This window comes from Gossypium hirsutum, chromosome A08 (genome assembly GCF_007990345.1).
Source record: "Gossypium hirsutum isolate 1008001.06 chromosome A08, Gossypium_hirsutum_v2.1, whole genome shotgun sequence".
NCBI classification, from domain to species: domain Eukaryota; kingdom Viridiplantae; phylum Streptophyta; class Magnoliopsida; order Malvales; family Malvaceae; genus Gossypium; species Gossypium hirsutum.
The window spans coordinates 103,815,809-103,822,819 of record NC_053431.1 but is presented as its reverse complement, the minus strand read 5'-3'; the positions used below and the strand labels follow the sequence as shown (position 1 = coordinate 103,822,819).

At 31.2% G+C, this 7,011-nt stretch overlaps 1 pseudogene; it reads right to left on the bottom strand.

Annotated features, from left to right (window-relative positions):
- Nucleotides 1-588: 588 nt before the first annotated feature.
- Nucleotides 589-6,671, bottom strand: LOC121205052 (probable pectin methyltransferase QUA3; annotated as a pseudogene).
- Between the last annotated feature and the right edge of the window lie 340 nt (nt 6,672-7,011).

Here is a 7,011-nt window from a genome sequence, read left to right as displayed (position 1 = left end):
TGTGTTCACGCAAAAAAATTTTGGAGTCAAATGACATAACTCTTATTCATAATCTATTGTATTTTATGTAATATTTAAAATACATATATAATTATTTAAATTTATAATGATTATATTTTAATATTTAAAATATAGTTTATATATTCAAAGAAAGTTTTACAAATATTTAATATTAATTGTTTAAAAAATATCCAAATTTTATATTTCATATATTGTAATAAATTAGTTTTTAATATTTTTATTAAAATATAATAATATTAACGAATTTAAACCTTATTTAATACATATTTTTTACTTTATAACACCATATCTAAAAAGGACATTTTATTATGCAAAAGTAATTTTTTACAGTAATATTTAACACTTAAATCTTAACCTAGATTTTTTAAAAATCTTTTTCTCACCCTCTTTTTTCAAAAGTGATGCTAAATTAACCCAGATACCTTTTAATTAAATAAAAGATGCTTTTTATGATTATAAAGATTGCATCTATTTTATGCTTGGGAGGACATAAACGTGGCTTCAAAAAAAAAAACCCTACATGAGAAAGAACAAAGGCCGAGTCAATGGGATGCTGGAAAGAAGCAGTTATAGGTGCCAAAAGGTTTTGGTAGCAACCAGAATCTTGCCTCTCCCGTGTGATTCAGGTTCTTTGTTATTTATGGTAGTTACCCAGCTTAGTATATGTGCTATGCGAACCACCTTTTTTATTACCTCTGGCAAATCTTGAATCACAGCCGTTCCTTCAGGACGCAACATCTGATCGATCTCCGCCATTAGGTCCACCAGGCTACAACTGCAGCAACAACGTTGGAACCATGATAAATGTTACTTGACTCGAAAGCAAACGAAAGATATGATGAATCCGTTCAATAGCAATAGAGGATCAATGTATCTACCTGCTATTCCTCGAACCTGGAAGCTTTGTTAGTGAATCTATGCTAGCTACATAGATGAGATCATAAGTCCGGGGGTACGCTGAGAAAGGCTCACACCTGCAAACACCAATCACTAATTTCAGTTTCCCGTTAAGACCACCGTATCATCATTGGAGAATAAGAAAGAGGAATTCGAAAGACGAGCATCCATGAAAAAGATTTAAGGATAAGGATTAAACATGGATCTAGTTTGAAGGTTTTAACTCTCCTATAGATAATACAGTTTTCTATGGGAGATCCGATCAACGAGGGATAAGCAATACAAGGTTTGCCTTGAGCAGAAAGGAACCAACACATTTTCAAGGGTGTCGTAGAAATTTTAAGGCTAAGCATTATAGTATACTATACTCTAGTTTATCAAACGGGAAACTAATTGTTAGTAACCATTGGCTCTGATTCAATTAGGAGTAAACAAGGCTAGAAATGCTATAGTAAATCACCAATCATGGTATACTTCGATAAGGCCTCTATCGTAAATAATATCGAGAGTTAATGGCTTCCGAGCAAGAACAATATTCATCACCCATACTGGATCAGTCTCGAGTGTTGCTGCAAAACCTCCGAAAAATGCATTCATGTCCATGACATTGCATAATGCTGGCGTCCCAACCTTAACCTTCAACGTATTCTTATAATAGGCAACTCTTGTTGCCCACCGCCTCGTGTCTGCCTAAAGCAAGTCAATCCCATTGTTCATGATCAACGCCCTCAAAGGAGCCCTTAATAGCCTTTCTGGCCACCCAGGAATTTTCCCAATAGCATATCCTCCATTAATAAAAGATGGAGTCATACATCTTTTCAAATTAACATACCTATCAACCAAAAACAAGAGAACTTCAGAACACAATAAACAAGATAGAAATGGCAACCATAAACTATCAAACGTGCAACTAAATTGGGAGGAAATTAAAAGGCAAATCTCATTAGAATTCTAAATAAATCTAAACTAAGCAGGTCCGTCATGATCACCATGCAACATTTGGGTCATCTGATTCATCACACAATCCAATCCTGAATTCATTTGGGTTTAGACACGGATCTCTATCAAGCTTTTTCCAAATAACCGTGTTTCCTTCGGCGATAATCAACTCATAGCACAATGCTCTTGCCACAGCCTGGAGCTCTTCCCATTCTTTTTCTTTCTTAGGCCACTGCACAGAGGGTCCAAAGATGACCAAAAATCCACTCGGACGAAGTAAGCAGTCCACTGCAATGAAATATGTTGCATCTAAAAAACCAATCCAATATTTGTTCATGTAACATCGAACAAAAGAGGTTGATATAAGAAACGAATATATCAAAAGCATTTCAAAGAAAAAAAAACCCACTATAAGCTGTAAAAGGGATGAGGCATCGAGAGCAGTGGATGAAATCGAATGCAAATGCAGGAAAAGGGAGCCAGCGAGTGTCGAACATTAGAACAAAGGCCGGTATGCCTCTTTCCAGTGCAAATTGTATTTGTGCTTTGTGAGAATCCCTTGGAGCAAATAAAAGTGTCAAAATGCGTTCAGCCAACAATGAACCCCCAAAACTTACGACTTGCAAAAAGGATTCATATACATGATACTCAAACATTACAAAACAATAATCACAACAAGATGCTAATACCATATATCAACTTACCCCATATCCCATATCAAGAGCAGTCCTAATAATTCCACTTTTGATGGGCATGAAACGTCGGAGCTTGTCAATATATGGTAAAGCTCTATTAGGAAACATGGTTCCACCACCAGGAAAAATGAAATAAGGACCTTCCTCTTTCATCCATCCTTGGTGACCTTTTCTAGTAGCAATTTTGTTGTGTGGCATATTTGAATGCCATACCTAACCATTACACAACTTAATGGAATAGTTTAATAATTTCTATAATAATAATAAAACCAAGAAAAAACACAATTTTTTTTACCTTGTGCAAGCTTTCAGGCCACTGAATGAGTTGTCAGATTTAATGAATCTGACAACTGATTTGTAAAATAAATTATCTGTTGAACTTCTGGTTCACTGATAAATGATAAAACTAACATATTTTAATCTCATTCTTAATGCGTTCTTGGATGATTATTTATGCAAATTGGTGAATTAGATGCTTCTAATCCCTTTAATTCATGTTCTTATACTTAGGTGAACATTTGAGAGCGAAATGAGTGAAAATTGGAGAAATAGAGTAGATTTCAGGAGCCACATGGGTTGGAGCTCGTGTCGATTTTGCAACCTGCTTCCCAAACACGTGGAAAAATTTAATTTTTAGGCTTTTTGAGCATTCTATAGTCTATAAATACCAAATAGAAGAAGAGATATGGGGGCTATCAGAGAATATCGAAGAAAACACTCGAAGAATACCATTATAAGCCAAATCTGAAGCGGATCTCCATCAAGATTGAAGATCTCCTTTTAATTTCTCTTGAAGTTTTTATGAGTTTCTTTATGTCTTGTGGTTATTCTGACTTTGAGATGTTTTATTTAAGAATTATGAACTAATTCCCTAGATACCTAAGGAAGATGAAACCTATGATGAATTTTATTATTTGATTTCTGTTTTACATGATAAATACTTGATTCTTCTTCTTAATTATGTGTGCTAATTTCTTGTTTTAATATTTTTGGGATATTAATTTATGTTTAATGTGCTTAATTCAGTAGAGGAAAAGTCCCTGTTTAAGAGTAGATCTAGCATCATTGAGTGGAGTTGTATGCAATCCTAGAAATAGGACGACATAAATCTATCGGATTAGAGTCAAATCTAATAGGGAAATCCATAGATTGAGTTAATGCGACAATAAGGGTTTTAATTAGAAATATATTTCAATTAATCAACCTAGAGTCAGTTGTTCTTACTCTCGAAAGAGATATTAACATAATTTAGGGATTTCTACGGATCAAGCACCAAGTGAATAAATAATTTAATTCAGATTCAAAATAATAGGTGGATTCTTTCCTGGGTATTGTCTCTCTCATTAGTTATCTTTCGATTATTTTCCTATTTCATTCTCTGTTGAGTTCTTAGTAAATTAGTTTAGTAAATATTAGCTTAAAACAATTACTCCAATTTGTCGACTAGATAATAGGAAAACGGTCATTTCTAATATTTTTAGTCCTCGTAGATACGATATCTTTACTCACCATAGCTATACTATTGTTTAATAGGTGCGCTTGCCTTAGTCGTATTTTAGTTAGTCACGTAAAACACACATCATTCACATTGCTTTGTATGAGGATCTTAGACATTGATAATTCATTTCAAGTACTTTATTAATCTAACTTTTTATTCTCTCCCCCTAATGTTAGGAAAACTAACAACTCATGTCATAACTAAATCTCGAATTAATAGCTCAAAAATATTTAATAATATAAGGAGACTTATATAAATATACATTCCTAATATCTTATGATGACCCATCTTTGTGCGTTATGGTGGAGTAGTTGGAACATATACCGCACATCCAAAAATTGTAAAATGGAAAATATTTGGCTCTTGACCAAAAATCAATTGTAAAGGGGAGTATTTATAATTTATTGTCTTGATGCGTACAACATGTAAATCAATACAATCTCATGCTGAAATAGGAAGTTTTGTTCTCATAAATAATGGTTTAGCTATTAGATGGAGGCATTTGATAAACGATTCAACTAAATCGTTTTATATGTGAACATGAGCTATAGGATGTTCAACATTTATCCTGATTGACATATGTCGAAACCTCTTTTTTAAAAGGGATGGAATCTTTAAAAACTGGAGTCGCCACCAACCTTTTTAGGTGTGGTTGGATCGCCTTTATAAAACATTTTGGTCTACGAAAAATGAGAGAAAACAGGTTCGAGAGTCGGTTACACACGAAGAAGGATTAACACCCTCGCAACGCCTAATATTGGTACCAAATTGAATAGTTTTCTGTCTTAATGTCAAAAGTTTGAAAGAATTTAACAAAAGGATCATTTTTTAAAAAAAAAACTGGAATAATTTGATCTGAAAATCGAGATTCTTTCGTTTCAAAAGAGTGCAAACATCATATCCAGCATGATTGGACACGATATTCTTAAACTTTAGTAACTAAAATCATCTCGTGATTTACAAAATCTATTTAAAATGATACTTTAGACATTTAGACAAACGGGAAATCGCAACCCAGCATGTTAGGGCACTACTTCTCGAATTCCTAAATACAAAAGATATTGCCTCGTTTTTTAAAATTCCTTTGGATTAAATGAAATATAAAACTTTAAAAGCGATGATGCGTTTAACCTATTAAAAGATCAATATTAAACTAATTAAACTACATACTTTAACATTTCATGCAAATATAATATAGAAAATGATAAATACGACATAAATTACACAATATACATTAACATTTCATGCATATATAATAACATAAATATACACACATTATTATTTCATGCAAAATACAAAATAGCAAAATAATGAATATAACAATACAAATTACACATATATAATAGTATTTCATGCGAATATAATCTTAAAATAACGACATAAATAATCAATTTTCGTACGAATATATAACAATAACAAAATAACATAAAAATAAAAAATATCCCTTGAGATAAAATTAACATATTAAAACAATACCAAATAAATACAAAAAGGATAAAAACAAACAAATTAAAAAAACAATTTGAAAAATAAATGAGGGAAAAAAATATTTAAAGCAATATATAATTAACAAAAGAGTAATTTTAAAAAAATACAAATATATTATATGATATAATAGCTTAATATATATTTATATAAATAATACTATATTAAATACGTACAAAACTTTATAATAAATTTTAGAAGTTTTCATAATATGCTAAATAATTAACAATGATATATATATTATTTAATAATAGTATGCAAATTTTTAAAACTATACATAATAATAAATATTGAAGTACTATAAAATATAATAAAAATAATATAATGAATAATATATATAGTAAAATGATATAATATATTATAAAATATAAATAAAACATAGATAAATAATAATAATAAACAGCGAATAAGTAAAAATAATATAAATAAAACATAGATAAATAATAATAATAAACAGCGAATAAGTAAAAATAATATATATAATAAATCATTTATATATATACATAATATTTATAGTAAAAATAAATAATATATAAAATATTTAAAATAAATTATATATGAAAAAAAATAGAAAGGACAAAAATTAAATGGAAACAAAGCTCTAGGGTAAAATTTAAAAAAATAAAAAATCCTAATTGAAACACGCTATAAAGCTTGAGGGATTCACTGGGTAATTTGACCCTAATCCCAAAACGGTGTCGTTTCCCAAAATAAGTTTTATAATTGCAGCTAGGACCAAATTGCAACAAAAATAAAAGGTTAGGGCCAAATTAAAATAAAATAAAATGAAATTAAAAATGCAGAAGGATTAATTAGGCAATTTGCCCTTTAAACAAAAAAGCGCGGATCCTATCCAGGTCACGGGTCAACGCGCGGATCCTAGCTTTGAAACGACGCCGTTTTGAAGCTTATCGTTTTAAGCAAAACGACGTCGTTTCTATGAGGCTATAAAAGCCAACTTTCAGCCTAAAAATCATTTTAAACCCGTCTTTAAAAAAAACTAAAAAAACTCTGAAAGAGGATTGAGGGCCAACCCTCTCGGAGCTCCATTGAGCCTCAGTCCTTTGGGCTCCCATGCGCCTACGCGCCGCCGTCAAATCTACCACATACGATGACCAGAAGCTGGAAAGCTTCATTTTTTGACGCGAATCCGGCTGTAAGTCTTTTTCGTTTTATTTTACGATATTTGTATGTATTTATAAAGAGAAAAAAAATGAAATAATCACCTCTGTTTCTTTAATCCACTGCTGGTCTTTTATTGTATATATGTGTATATAAAAAAAACCGTAGTCTTACATCGTTCTTGATTTGGGCTTTTATAGCCACTGAAAAAATATATTTACAATCTTGATTTTATTTCTTGCTATATTTGTTTCGTCTCTGTTGTTTCTTTCCCTTTTTGCAGGTAACAGTGAGAAATCCGGCTGTGAATGCGTTGGCATCGATTCGTGCGCCGATTATGACATGATATGGAGC